We start from the raw sequence: 16,369 nt of genomic DNA, 5'->3' as shown, positions 1-16,369 counted from the left end.
CCCCTCCTCCCCCTCCTTCTCCTCCATGTGCACACACATATGTGTGTGTATGTTTGTGTGTATTTATATGTGTGCATGTAGTGAGGGTGCATACATGTAGATACTCATGTATGTGGAAGCCCAAGGACAACTTCAGACAATGTTCCTCAGTCACTGGTCTCCATATTTTCTTGAGACAGTTTCTCACTGGCCTGGAGTTTACTGAATAGGCTAGGCTGGCTGGCTAGAGAACCTAAGGGATCCGCCTGTCTCTGCCTCCCCAGTGCTGGGCTTGCAAACATATACCAGCACACCTGATTTTTCCTTTTCTATGTTCTAGGGATCAAGCTTTAGAGCCTTGTACCGTGCTCACAAAGCAAGCACTTTACTCTCTATCCCTAGAACATGTGTTTTTCTAAGACATTACCCTGTCTATCCTAACCGTGTCCTCTGGGTGAGTTTTTATACAGCATGGGTTTCACCGGCCTTTTAACTCCTCAAGGTTGTGGGTTCCAAATTTGAACTGCAGTTTCTCCCGGTTCAAGTTGCAGCGAGTGTTGGCAAAAACATGACCTTTCAGTCGAAGAACAAAGACTCTGGGGGTGTCTTAGCTCTCAAGTTGCCCTTGCAAAAGTAGATTCTGATGAGTCCAGTGTAAAAGAATCAGGGTCTGCAGGATTTGATTTCTCTTCGTGGCGAAGGAGGTATTTATTAATAACACATATGTGGGGTCTCACTCATTCCAAATGTTTGAAAGGAGATGAAGGTATTTTTCCAATACCACAACCTTGCTAAGTCCTCTATTCCTATTCTTCCTCCTCACACCAAGTCTGAGAAGTTGCATTGAAATAGGTGCAAGCTAATTTTGTACCAACTAGGAAACAGCACAGTCCAACTTAGACATGAGGCAGAATTTAAGTTCAAACCGTAAAACTAAAACAAGAAAAAAAAAATCACATTTGTCACCTATGATGGATTTTAGCAACCTTAAAACATAGACCTGGTTAGAGAGTGGTGTGTGTGTGTGTGTGTGTGTGTGTGTGTCTGTGTGTGTATATATATATATATATATATATATATATATATATATATATATATACTTTTTAAATGCTCTTTGTTGAAGAAGGGCTGCCTATAGCTATAAATATTTCTTATGACTATCTCAGAAAGTTCCAGAGGCCACTGGCCTTTCTCGCCAAATATGGGATTCTTCTGGGCTCAGAACCATCATTTACCTTTACACTTTTACTGTCTGGAATGCATCAGAGAGACGCTGGGAGGCACCGTGAGTTCTCAGACTCTGGTGTCGCCTCCTAGTTCCAACAATTAAGGACTATAGACTCCTTAAAGGTTTGCTTGATGCTTAAGATTGAGTTAGAAAACAAGAAAAGAGAATCTGTAATCAGTTTATCATCTGTGACTGGACCCAAGATTTTCACAGAGAAAGGAACTTTGCAAACAAGAATATTGCCACAGTTTGGATGTGCAGTGTCTCTTGGTGCCCCATGTGTTTGAACACCCGTTTCCCAGCTGGTGGAGCTGTTCTGGAAAGATGTGGAACTCTGGGGATATAGTGTCTAGTTGGTGGGCATAAGCTGAGGAGCAGACACCTAAAGGTTATATTTGCCTCTGTTTCCCCTATAACTCTCTGCTTCCCTTGCACCTGACATGAAAAATCACAATACCCCTCCCCACCAGAAACCAAAATGCCCCTTCTGCCTTGCCCACCACGATGGGCAGAAAACCTATTGAAACCACCAGCCAAAATAAAGCCATCTTCCCTTAAGTTGCTTCTGTTCAGTGTTTTACAATAGCAATGAGGAAAGTAACTAATAAGGTTTACTAGCAATGACGATAGCACCAAGCCATGTTCACCACAGTCACTAGTGTAGCACACTCGCCAAGAACTTCTGACTATCACATTGTATCACTTTACTCTGACGACCACCATACAAGATGCACGCTATCGCCGTAACCAAGGATACAAGAAAGGATCTCCATAGGTCAAAGACCTGGCCCAAGGCAGTGCAGATGTTATATCAAGTATTCAAAGCCAAGGCTGACCACTCCAGGTCCTGAATGCCAAACCTCTACCGGTGTCTTCCTTCAGACCTGAGGGTGCATATATAATAATCAATACAATGTGTGAATGTGCGTGTGTGAGCGTGATCAATACCAACCACGAATCGGCCTTACCTCTTCACTCCAGAAAGATGTGTTACTATAATATTTCCCAAGTATTTAAATTTACATTTTGAAAATACAGAGTAGACCCTTATTATACATAACCCAGATTGTCAACGACATGAAAAACCAATACTAAAAATGATCTTGTAGTGAGAGGAGACCATCATAGCTGCTCGGTTAAGATACGGTGAGCTGAATTCCACAGGGATTTAAGAGGCACTGTCTCTATTCCCGAGTGCTGGGGTTACAAATGCGAGCTGCTCCCCCCTCCCCCATGTGCCCAGCTTTTACATCAGGGCTGATGTCCAAACTCAAGTCCTTGTGCCTGAACATCCAGCACTTTGCTGAACGAGCTATCTCCCCAGACCCTCCCATCCTTGCCTTTCGAAACCTTGCGTCTGGCCTCACCCACACCTACCGCCCACACTTCGCTTCATCTTGCTGTGATTTTTCTGTCTTCCAGACCGTCCTGTCCTTCAGTACAATGGTTTTTTTTTTTAATTCTCCTCCACTCTGTGTCTCTGTCTGCCTAACTGGATCTTGGAAGTCGGAGTCCCCTTCCTGCTTTGATGAGGCCCAGGTGAACTTGTACAACAGAAGAATAATGCTAATAGAGCCCCCAATAAAAGCAGGAGAGGTTATTGAAAATGTTCTCCTGCTAAGTAGATACATTCCCCCAAACATACTCTGGGAAAATAAGTAAGTGTGCAGTTCTGGGGAGGAAATGAAACAAATACAGAGATGCCTGACATCAAAGGATGCTCACATTGCGCCAGCATGGAAGAGCCACTCACTAATGACAAACACAAGAAGAAGAGTACGTTCATAAAACAATCCTCTCAGACCAGCAGATTGCACCTCCGGCTCCCAGAGCATGACAGGGGCATGTGTGTTCCCACTACAGAAGCTGAAGAGACCCAATCCATTCACTGAGTTAGGATACGAAGACCAAGTCAAAGTCAACGTACATTGAGCTCTCCCGGGGCCTGCATCACAGAGAACAGTAAACGAAGGGTAATCAATGTGGCAAAGCCCTGTCTGGAATATATCATGGTATTCTGGTAACTACTAGGAGAGGTCACTAAGTAAGTGAAGAACGAGATCGGAGCAAGCAAATTATCCACCAGAATGTGAGCTGTGCTCCTCAGTCACCCTCCTGTTGCTTTGCCACAAGTGTGAGGTTTGGCCCCCCCTGGCACAAATGTGCTCACTAGTCATGCTCCAGTTGTGTTCTCTTCGATTCCCAAAACATTTAGAGTGCTTTTGTAATACTTTGCTATCAGAATTTACTATCAGGAGATGAATGAATAAAATTTATTAGAAATAAATCATATACATTTATTGAAAATAATTTTTACTATCAGAAATTAGCTGAAATGACATTTAGGGCCTTAGCATGTGCTTGTCTGGGAAGCTAGGAAAGGGCAAGAGTGTGCACACATGAGTGTTGGAGGGCACCTTTGCTGGGAGTGAGAAGAGAACCTGGGAGCTCACTCCACTTCTAGGCCACAGCATCTCTGGGATATCTTATGCTATTGTGTATTCGTTATAAGGAAGATGTAGCTGGAAGCTCTAAGCCCTACTTACCATAGTGTCCTCTCCCACACAGCTGGCTCCAAGCTATATCCTGTTCTTTGTGGTAGAGAGTCAACCTCACTGGCTTATGCTGGTCATTCCTCTGGCCTGGGAATTGTCACTTCTAATGAGCAGGAGATGGACTGACATTCCTCGGTGGGGCTTGAAAGCATGAAGGAATGCCATTTAAAGGCCATTCATACTTTCAATAGCCATTCAGAGCATGGCCATAGCTCCCGTGGGACTAACCCTACACGGATGCGTGTGCAGACCCCTTTCAAGACCAGTCATCCGTGTACCACTGGTGCTGATGGGATCCGACCTGAAGAAACCTTCACCAGCTTGGCTCAGAACAATGGATCATTTTGAAATCTAGCCTTGCAACTGACTCGTTCTCCAAACCCATGGGAAGGAGAATACTTTATTCCCCCTGAAACTTGGTGACTGTCATGTTGAACACTTTGAGGCAATTCACATGGCAATATACTGGTCACAAAAAAGTACAGATATAACGATGCAGACTGGTCAGCCCCTCACATGCTGAGAGTAGTGCTAAGTGGTCAAGTCTTCTGGTCCAGTGGTCTGTCACTAAGGCTCACAGGACTAGCTAGAAAGAAGAGCATGGAGGAACACAGGCAAACACAGGTGAAGGGCACGTTGGATCTCAAGTGCTAGATCCCAGGCTCGCTTTTCATGGTGATGTGACTTTGGGTGAGTCAAGTCGCAGTGCTTTTTTGTGGCATGGAGAATGTCAATCTAGCAACATCACAGGAGCCCAGAAATGGTCTCTTCTTTCTGCTCTGCTTCCCGTTCCTTCCTAAGTTAGAGCTCTGAATTAAGTACCTGCTAAGGTTCTATGCTCATGTGTGTGTGTGTGTGTGTGTGTGTGTGTGTGTGTGTGTGTGTGTGTAAGTTCAAACGGAAGAGGTCATCATTCTCCTAGCGCCTTGTCTCTTTGTCACTTCGGCTTTTATTTCCTGGAAACCAAGTCAGGACAATTGGAATGAGCGGAACTCGTGTGTGAATGACTGCTGGTGAAAGCCGTGGACTGAGCACGCCCTGCATGCTTTAGGAAGCTTGGGGTGGGCATGTCTGGGAGTGGGAGACAAACTTGAGTGCCTGGGTCTTGGCTTTAGATCACTTCTTCCCACTCAACTGTGAGCTCAGTAGAACAAGCCCATTTCTCCAGAACCATGAGGTGGAAGTGGGCACCTTTAGTCAGGTAGTTGTGGATCTTCCTGCGGACAGACATCTGTGTATGTGGAGACATCTGGCTGGTTGTCAACACTGGGTTTGAACTAGATATTAGGCACCATATAGGCACAGCCTCTCCTACCCTTTGTCTCTTCAACAGTGAACTGCTTCTCTGGTCCTTCTGAGAAACCTTAGTGGAGAACCCAAAGAATCCCTGTCTCCCTTAGTATGGAGCACAAAGTGAAGAGATCCAGGAATGTGGTGCCATTGGACACAAGCTTAACACCAGGGCTGTCTCCTCTATCTCAAGGGGCATGCTCAAGACACTGGCATCCTATCTTTCTAAACTAGCATCAGTCTTGCCATGAAGTGACCTGCTGTCAAAGGCTCACTGCACCAAGTGTAATGTCACCCCTGTGAAGTGGTGTTACACCAGATGACCCTCTAATTTGCTTGGTCCCTGTTTGGCTGCCCTGTTCCTGGCTGAAGAAAATGGCCCTCACCGTAGGGCCTGAGGGGCACAAAGATAGTTATCCATTTCAACAGTCTCCCCTTGCCAATCTCCTCAAACACTCACTGCTTATCTTTATTCACCAGCTAGCAGCTTTCCATACAGAGACACCAGAAGGGATGAGCAGGGAGGCCGAGGGAGAAGCGTGTCTGTAAAACAGCCAAGGAGACAGCACTTTCTATCTAAAGAGATACACAGGCCTCCCTTCAGTGAATGAGATTTGTCATAGTTTGGTGACAGCTTTGAACAACCTCTCATAAGAACTCCATGTAGCCTATCACAGATAGGGACGTGTCACTGTTCCATGTTTGGCTCATCCTTCTCCTGACTTTACTAAACACCAAACGAAACCTTCAGGTGAACTGGAATAGAGCTGTGGAATAGGTCAGTCGGTAAACGTTTGTCATGCAAGCATGAAAACCTGAGTGTGAGTCCCAGGACCCACAATGACAAAACCAGGCCTGGTGGCATGTGCCTATAATCCCAGCATAGGAAGAATGGTAATAACCAGATCCTGAGGGTTTGTGAGGTGCACCAGGTTCAGCAAGAAACCCCCTCTCAAAACAAACAAACAAACAAACCTACAAGGTGGGAAGCAGCTGAGGAAGACACCTGAGATTAAGTGCTGGCCTTTATATGTACATGAGTATGTGTGTACCCACATAGACATGAACACACACACACATCACATGCATGCATGCACAGATGCACAGTGAACTCTAGCTATTTCTAAGCAGAGTTGTGTTGAGACACTCTACAGTCTTAGATTCAAGGAGATTATCGAGGATCCCTGGTTCCCAAGTTCTTCCCCCAATAAGCCCAGAACAAAGGTCCCCCTGATCCCAGGTGCAGAAGGCAACCTGCTCTGAAACACTCCCACAATTCTCCTGTTACTTTAACACTAACAGGTGCCCTTTTCCCCTTCTATTTGATGGCTCCTGTGTATTACAGAAGCATTCATTGCATTTATTTTGTTTTATGGGACTCTAGACTACTCGGGATTGTGTGAAACATGACTCACCATAAATATGCAATAAAAGAGGCTGTGAGTTGGTCTACAAGTTGGTCCATATGTATAATTATACAGATCCAGAAGTATGAGCTTTAGTCCCTCATGAACTGATAGGTCTGGTGAGGAGTCAGAATCCAGCTTCTCTGGGAGCTCTGAGAAAAACTCATTCCTAAAGTAGACACAGTGGGGGAAGAGCCAGAGCCTCCTCTGGCTCACAGAGCTGCGGATTTCCCAAGGGAAATCTTTTCTTTTTCTAGAAAAATAAATTATGTTCTTCCTGGCTCACCCATCTTTGCCAGCCATAGGGAAGAGAGGGAATGAGACAGAGGCAGTAGAGGGTTGTGTCCAGCCCTCTCCATGGACAGACCCTGGCTTCTGTTGCTTCTGACATCCACTGCTGGTTTCCTGTAGCTGTCCTAGTAAAAAGGAGCAGATGGAGAACCAGATTAGACCAGTCAGCCCAGCCCTGACTGTCATTTTATGAGACTTCTGTGAGTTTTGTCAGGCTGGCTAGAAGAGAGATCTGGGAAAGGAAAACAAGGGAGACAGAAACTCCGAGGCATGGGGCCAGATCATCTGTGACCTGGGAAAGGCCAGAGCAAAGTGGGTATGTCAGAGACAGATTGAATCCTTTCAGCTCCCACCACAAGTCCTGCACTGGTGGCTAGTCTCTCACTCTATGCCTTTGTTCCCTCATCTGACAAATGAGGGCAATCACATATTCCTTTCAGAACTATTTCAAGGGTTAAAAAATGCATGTGAAGCATGGATCGTGAAAGTTGCCTACCTCAAGGGACTGGTGGTCTACTTTGGAGCACTGGAACTAATGATAAAATAATGTTCTGTAACAAATAATGCCTTCGCAAGCCAGCTTGCAGTGGGACTGGCAGGGGAAACAACCTTGCCAAATTCTATTCAGTCTTCTCCATTTGGCTCCACCGGCAGATGTTAAGCACTTACCATGGACCAAACTACGATATCACCATAAGTCAGCTCCTGGGGTCAGAAAGATCCGGTCTAAATCCCATGCCCACCATCTCCCAGAGGTGGCTTTCGTTAGGCAATGACTTAGACCCTCTGATGTGACAATGTGTTCCTCCTAGTAAGTTAAAGGGACCTGCCCCAGTGGTTGCTGAGAATAAAGGGATGGATTTATAATGATGATTCCGTCATGGTGTGAGTGCCCAATAAACTACATCTAATATCATCTCTGTCACTAATGTCACCAAGACCACCACCACCAGGTCTATGTATCATGTAAGGAGTTTAAGAATGGATTAGAAGAGATGGGTTGTAGCTCAGCTGTGGAGCCTGGGTTAGCATGCACAAAACCCCAGCATGGAAAAGAACACAGAATAAAATATACTTTCTACTCTCAAGTACCTCATGGTTTTGTAGGTCCTAGGATTCCGGAGAGGGTTCTAGAACCATGAGGCTACATCTGTGACCAATAAGTCTTCGCTGATATTTATAGAACATCATCAAGAAAGACTGAGGTCTTTGAAGTAAAGTATAAAGACGAATTGGAGAATAGCAGAATTTACTTGCCTTTTGTTACAGTACCTAACGAAAGGTCCGCATAGTGTTTGGTGGACCATCAGGAAGTCAAGACGGAGAGTGGGAGAGATGGCTCAGCAGATAAAGGCACCTGCTGCTCTTGCAGAAGGCCAGAGTTCAGTTCCCAGCACCTGCATCAGGTGGCTCACAACTGACTATAACTCCAGCTCCTGGAGATCCAACACCCTATGCTGGCCTTTTCAGGCACCATACACATGTGTGCATGCACACACACATAGACATACACATAAATAAAAAAATAAACTTGGATCCAGAGAGAAGGCTTCGTGGTTAAGAGCACTGGCTGCTCTTCCAGAGGACCCAGGTTGGATTCTCAGCACCAAAATGGGGGCCCACAACCATCTATAACTCTAGTTTCAAAGGATCTGACTCCCTCTTCTAGAATCTGCAGGTACCAGGAATAGGCATGGTGGACAGACACATATTTAGACAAAACACTCATACCCATAAACTTAAAAAAAAATAATAATTAAAATTTAAAAGTCTTTGAAAAAAATAAAAGATAATTCGGGGAACAAATATTTTGACGTCTATTTCTGGTTCACTGATCATTTCAGGGCTAATGGGACTGACAGAGACAGGACAACAAAAGTGAGGAGTGTGGCCTCCCCAATGAAGCTGTCCTCCTGCCGTGTAGAATGGGGACAGAGGACCAGCTTCAAAGGTGACCTTAGCACAGTGACTCATCATTCTGTGGCTGTGTCTGGGCTCAGGGCAAGCCTTGTTCTCTGTTGTTTCTTCACTCCTCTGCGTGTGTATTTATTTTCCCCAGCGTTGGATCCCATTCTCAATTCCACCGCTGTTACCTAAGTCCAGACTCCTCTACAGCCTGGTCACGGTTCACATCTGTTCCATCTGATCCAGGATTCCTGGAGAAGCCAATGAGAGTGATCCTTTCAACAAGTATTCACTGAGTAGATGCTAAATAACCTGGCATGAGACCCTATGATACAACAGACAAGTCTTGACCATTAGGGACCCAGGCAGTTCGGGCCCACATTCCCAGATAGAAGCGAGCAGTCACACTTCCAGTATGTGGACACAAGGAATATGAGTCACTCTAGCAGGAGGGGGTAAGAGAGATTTGAGAGCATGGGCTAACACCGTTTGAATCGACTGTGGTGTTAAAATGTGGCACAGAGAGCATGCACAGGCATGGATGCAGGAATCATTCTCAGGATGCTCTGTGTTCCATACTCAAAGGGCTGCCTAAACTCTTAGGTAGATCCAAGAGCATGGTGCAGGGGATTGACTGAGAGCAGGTGGGGTGTGAGACGTTATAGGCTGTGCACCTGTAAGCTTTTGTCATCTGGGTCAATCCCACTAGAGAAGCAAGGTCTAGCATCTCCTACAAGGTCTATTGCCACAGACGAGGAGATGGAGGACCAAGAGGTGACATTTCCAGGCCAACCTCATAAAGAAGTGTAGAGGACCAATGGAATGGTTCAGCATGCAAAGTCACATGCCATTAACCCTGACAACACAAGTTCAGTCTCATAATGGTAAAAAGAGAGAACCATCTCCTGAGAGATCTTCTCCAACTGTCACATGTGCATGTACATGTGTGTGTGTATACACACACCACACACACACACACACACACACACACACACAGAGAGAGAGAGAGAGAGAGAGAGAGAGAGAGAGAGAGAGAGAGAGAGTAAATAACTGCTAAACTAGAATTAAAGAGATCACAGAGTCAGAGTTTAAACATGGCATTCAGAGTTCAAATGTCACCTCTCCAGCAAAGGAATAAAAATGGAAAACCGATCACTCAGATGTTCAAGTCTCCTCAGAACTGTGATTTTTGAAGGAAATAAATTGTGAAGTGTGGTGAATTGTGATGCAATTTTTCTCAGAAACCTCATTTTGAGCTCAGAAAATATACAGTAATAAGACATCCTTCCTGAGATTGGCATGGCCCAGTCCTGTAAATCCCCAGAAGAGAAAGAAGATGAGGCCACTCTGGACCACACAGTGAGACCCTATACTCACAAAACCGAATAAAACTCCCCACAGGAACCACCTGAAGCAGCGATTCAGGAGCACTTCCGGCTGTGGCCGGCAGATGGCAGAGGGTGACTGGAGAAGGAGGGAGCCACAGCCGTTGCCCCGCCCCTCCAGCCTGCTGTTCTCAAGTGCCAAGTAGAAAGTGGCTGGTCACCCCGAAAGCCTGTTTCTAGGTAGACACCGTCACTGCTTGAAATTCTCTGTCACCACTTCCATATTATACCAGGAGACAAGGCGCCCTCCCTGCCCTCCACCAAGCTATTACCTCCAACTGCATCTAACCAGACCCCTGTAGCCCGGTCACCAGCCGGCTCAGCTAAGCGAAAGCTTCAAGCTGCACAGGTGACAGACCCAACAAAGGATGTAGTAGTGGACAAAGAGCTTGGTCTCTGTTGACCTTAGAAAAGGAAATCCTGGATAATTGTCCCTCGGAAGGGGGACTAAGCACAACTCCTGCTCAGGCCGTAGGCACCTGGAGAGCAGTGGAGCTCTCCCTGTGTTTGTCAGTTTTCTGTTACTTTAATGAACATTGTGATCAAAGGCAACTTGGGGAGGAAAGGGTTTTTCTCATTTTACACTCAGGAACCTGGAGGCAAGAACGGTAGCAGAGACCACGGGAGAGCTCTGCTTACGTGTGTACGGGTCCAAAAAGCACTGGAGGAAGACCCCAGACTCACATAGTATTCAAAACAAGGAGTGTTTATTCTGCAGAAGCAACCAGCATGCAGAGTCAACCAGTTTCTAAAATAACAACCCCAGACAAAGGCATGCAGGCCTTCTTATAGGCATCCAGGGGAACTCTCTAGAAGGATTAGGTAATCTAAAGTTTCATTGGTAGGTAGGGGTCACAGATGGTCAGTAGTCTCGATTCTTATATCATGAACATTCAACCATGTAGTGAAATACGGCTGCACAGAGCAGATGGCCCGTTCTGAGATGAGATATTTCCCCATTTTGGTGGTTATCTCCAGGCTAAAGGAGGGAGTTTTATGATCTTATTCTGGATTTTATGGTCTGTTCTTAGAACTGGTGTCTTGTGACTTAGTTTCTGGGTGTCCTAGAACCCACTCTGTAGACCAGGCTGGCCTCGAACTCAGAAATCCACCTGCCTCTGCCTCCCAAGTGCTGGGATTAAAGGCGTGCACCACCACCGCCCGGCATCATGGTCTATTCCTTAAGCTGGTGCCTTATGTCTTTTTTTGAAATCAGGCCTGGTCCTTCAAATGGACCTGCTGGCTCACATTGTCTCCTTGCTTACAGCTCAGGCCCACCACCACAGGGATGGTACCACCCACAGTGGGATTGATTGACCCTTCTACATCAAAAAGCAATCAAGATGATGCTCTACAGACATATCCACAGGCCAATCTGATGCATACAGTTCTTAAGCTGAGGTACCCTCTTCTCAGATGACTCTAGATTGGGCCAAGTTGTGGCTAACTGGAAACCATAGAATCTGAAATAGCATTATCACATGAGTGGCCCAGACAGAGGCTTTAAGGGACTCTAACTCTCTGAAACTTCATAAGTCAAACGTCCACCATCAGCATTTCTCTCAACTCTCTCTTGTCACCCCCCCCCCCCCCACTCCCAGAGAACAGCCTACTAAGCTTTGAGTGCTCAATAGCTTTTTCAGCCCAAATTCCAAACAGTCCCACAGTCCTCTCCCAAACATCATGGTCAGGTCTGTCATAGCAATAGACTGGTCGTTAGTACATCTTTCTGCCATAGCTTGGTTTCTTTTGCTGGGAAAAAACACCATGACCAAAAGCAATTTGGAAAGGAAAGGGTTAATTTGGCTTGCAAGGGTCTCCATTGCAGTTTGTTTCTGACAGAAGTCAGGGCAGGAACTCAAGCAGAAACAGAGGATGAAAGCATGGAGTACTTCTTACTGGCATATTCTCCTTGGCTTGCACAGTTTGCATTCTTATACAACCCAGAACTACTGCCTAGGGGTAACACCGCCCACAGTGGGCTGGGCCATGCCACATCAATCATCAGTAAAGAAAATGTTCCACAGACTGGTTCACAGGTAATCCCTCTGTTGAGGTTTCCTCTTCTAGTAACCTACCTTGTATCAATGTTACAAAAATAACCGGCACGCTCAGTTTTGTGGTTTGTTGTTTGGTTGCTATTGCTACTTGTTTTTGTTTGTTTGATGGTTTGGGGTTTTGTTAGGTTTTATTTTATTTAATCTACTTATTTATTTGAGACAAGGTCTCACTCTAAATTCCAAGGCCACTCCTTGCTCTTCAGAAATCGCTGTAAAACTCAAGCAGGCCTTGAACTTGTGGCAATCCTGCTCTCTCAGCTCCCCAGGGCTAGGACTATAGGTGTACGTTACCACATCTAGCAGGCTCACAGTTTTGGTGGTTCCAGTCCAGGGTCAGTTGGTTCCCTTACAGGCCTGTGATAAGCCTGCACCTAGAGGTCCCATGTGGTGAGCAAGTTGCTCACCCCACAGTGGTAAGAAAATAAAGACAGGAAAGGACTGAGGTCCCCTTCAAGGGTTCTCACAATAATTTGTGCTGTGCGCTAGGGTCCACCTCTTAAGGGTTTCGCCACTGGAGGACACTTTAAATTCAAACAGCAATAATTTATTTGTCCTTTTTTTTTTTTTTTTTTTTTTTTTTTTTTTACTTTGAAAGAAGATAGGCATATGGGAACCAGAGAATCCAGGGGCTCCTTGCCTGTCTGAGAACTGTTCTGTGTTTGGGCTGTAACAGTGTAATACGATGAGTCCCCAAAGGTCAGACCATAAGGAACTTAACTCTACCCTTCCTGGGGCGTTCACCAGGAAGCCTGACACTGACCTACGATGGGGGAAGAGCTGGCAAGCATATTCATCTGTTTATGGAGAAAAGTCTAACCTTTACATGTGATTTTATAAACAAGACCACGGGTTGACTGTGAACGTTAACTAAATTTACACACATGGAGTGCAGGGCCTCCGTTAAACTCCAGCTATGCCAGGCTCCAGCACAGAGAGACATTTTTGAAAACTGGGGGAGTTATTAAATGACATTTGCTATTTGCTTTCCTTTATTGAGCAAAATTTATTTAGTATCAACTATGCACCAGGCTCTGGGCCAGGCGTGGGATGTAATAAGACCCTACTGACCCAACTCTGCCCTCAGGAGAATTCCCTCCTTGAATGTCTAGTGTCTTCTAGAAAGGTAACACTACTGCGCTGCTGCTGAGCTTCACCGAGTCTATCATGCTGCATGGATGGAAACCAGAAGAGCAGAAGAAAAGTCCACACTTTCCATGCAAAAACTAGTACCGCGGACAGGGTTCCCCACACGTGAGACAGGCAAGTTCTCACACCCACCCACACCCACAGTCATGCTTCCACAGGCCCTCTGGGATATGATATCTACTAAGAGGGACCCAAAGTCCAAGAGCAGTCTACAACGATGGTATGAGTGAAGCAAAGCAGCCTGGAGTCTACCTGCAATATAATTTTAGCTAACAGCGTCCTGACTCCAAGGGTGGCAGCCTCCCCACGCCCTGCAAGATCTTAAGCCATAGCAGAAATCAAACATCTATGTTAATCTGCTGACACGGGTTGGTTAAGTCAGTTCCCCTGTCTACTCATTTTATTACAATTTCTTTAAAATCTGGTTCAGCGGGTAAGACAGTTTACTGTTCAAACATGATGACCCGAGTTTGAATCTTTGGCACATATGCAAAATGCCAGGCACTACTGGGTGTGCCTGTAACCCTAGCATTGTGGAATGGACACAGGAGGCTCACTGGCTGGCTAGCCTAGCAAAATGGAGAGCTAGAAGTTCAGTGGGAGACTCCATCTCCCCTGTCTCAAGGCAGTTAGGGTAAATAGTGATAGACACACATACAACACACACACGTCATTCACCTGATTGGTTAGTTGGTTGGTTGGTTGATTGGTTGGTTTTGAAATAGGTTTTCATATTTCTCTCTCTCTCTCTCTCTCTCTCTCTCTCTCTCTCTCTCACACACACACACACACACACACACACACATACACACACACACCTGGTTGGTTGGTTGGTTGGTTGGTTGGTTGGTTGGTTTTGAGACAGGGTTTCATATCACTCACACACACACACACACCTGTCATTCACCTGATTGGTCGGTTGGTTGATTGGTTGGTTGGTTTTGAGATAGGTTTTCATGTCACACACACATACCTGTCATTCACCTGATTGGTTGGTTGGTTGGTTGGTTGGTTGATTGGTTGGTTTTGAGATAGGTTTTCATCTCTCTCTCTCTCTCTCTCTCTCTCTCTCTCTCTCTCTCTCTCTCTCACACACACACACACACACACACACACACACACACACACACCTGGTTGGTTGGTTTTGAGACAGGGTTTTATATCACACACACACATACACACACCTGGTTGGTTGGTTGATTGGTTGATTGGTTGGTTTTGAGACAGAGTTTCATATCACACACACACACACACACACCAGGTTGGTTGGTTGGTTGGTTTTAAGATAGGTTTTCATGTCACACACACACACACACACACACACCTGTCATTCACCTGATTGGTCGGTTGGTTGATTGGTTGGTTGGTTTTGAGATAGGTTTTCATGTCACACACACACACACATACCTGTCATTCACCTGATTGGTCGGTTGGTTGGTTGGTTGATTGGTTGGTTTTGAGATAGGTTTTCATCTCTCTCTCTCTCTCTCTCTCTCTCTCTCTCTCTCTCTCTCTCTCTCTCTTTCTCTCTCTCTCTCACACACACACACACACACACATACACACACACCTGGTTGGTTGGTTTTGAGACAGGGTTTTATATCACACACACACATACACACACCTGGTTGGTTGGTTGATTGGTTGATTGGTTGGTTTTGAGACAGAGTTTCATATCACACACACACACACACACACACCAGGTTGGTTGGTTGGTTGGTTGGTTGGTTGGTTGGTTGGTTTTAAGATAGGTTTTCATGTCACACACACACACACACACCTGTCATTCACCTGATTGGTTAGTTGGTTGGTTGGTTGATTGGTTGGTTTTGAGATAGGTTTTCATATCTATCTCTCTCTCTCTCTCTCTCTCTCTCTCTCTCTCTCTCTCACACACACACACACACACACACACACACACACACACACACACCTGGTTGGTTGGTTTTGAGACAGGGTTTCATATCACACACACATACACACACCTGGTTGGTTGGTTGGTTGGTTGGTTGGTTGGTTGGTTTTGAGACAGGGTTTCATATTTCATAACACACACACACACACACCTGGTTGGTTGGTTGGTTGGTTGGTTTTGAGACAGGGTTTCTTATAGCCTAGACTACCCTAAACTCATCTTCCTGCTCCTACCTCTCAAGTGCTGGGCTAATATGTGCACGCCACCCATATACAGCTTCCATTCACTCCTCTTCTTCTATTCACGGGGCACAGATGGCAATCCAGTTACTTACAGGTTTGATGGTCCCCAAACTATCTGTACATATCGAGGACAAAAGTAAGTGAACAGACCACCAGACACCAATCTGATACTCTTGGCCTACAGGAACCTTTAGAGCCCTCCCCCGCTGGGCAGAGGTGCAGACCAATGCTGGCTGCACCATGTTTGTGAAGAGGGAGAGCACAGAGCTGGATTGCAGCCAGCTGAGCCCTTGAGACCCAGACTCAAGAGAACCCAACAGAGCAGAACTCTGGTTCGGAGGACCTCGTGGCTGCTTCCTCAGAACTAACATATTCCCGTTGGCTTTTGAGGCAGCCCATGACTGAGTGATCTTTTGAAGAAAGGTTGGGTTTATTCTTCATTTGATGCTTTTTTATTTTTAAGTCTTAGAAATGAGCCAAGTCCACATCACTTCACACCAAAGGCCCTGGGTGTTGATAGCCGGTGAAGGTTATCTGCAGGGAGTGAATGGGAGAGTCACTGGTCGTCATTAAAGAATAATTTTCATAACAGCTTCTGGTGTTCACTTTTTGGAAACTATGAGCAGCTCTTAGAACTTTTCAGAGGCATCTCACCCGGTTCCACTCAGATGGTTTCTTTCTTGCAAATTTTAAGATTAAGTGAACGAGTTTGGGATGGGAATGGCTATATTCTATTTATGGTTGTCTTTAACAAACAAGATGACTCGACTGCTGTTCGGCTCGATAACCATAAACCTTTCCATCTTTATTCTGTGTCAAGAGGTGAACAACCCCCCCAAAAACCTCCAAAGGATTTGCACTTACACTCAGCAATTACCACACTTGATCTTCATCCCCTGGGTTTCCCCTACAAGTCTGCACATTTTTTCCCATCATCCTCTCAGCCCCATCTCCCCGAGTCATCAGC

This window comes from Arvicanthis niloticus, chromosome 10 (genome assembly GCF_011762505.2).
Source record: "Arvicanthis niloticus isolate mArvNil1 chromosome 10, mArvNil1.pat.X, whole genome shotgun sequence".
In the NCBI taxonomy this organism is placed as follows: domain Eukaryota; kingdom Metazoa; phylum Chordata; class Mammalia; order Rodentia; family Muridae; genus Arvicanthis; species Arvicanthis niloticus.
Note: the sequence above shows the minus strand (reverse complement) of the source record.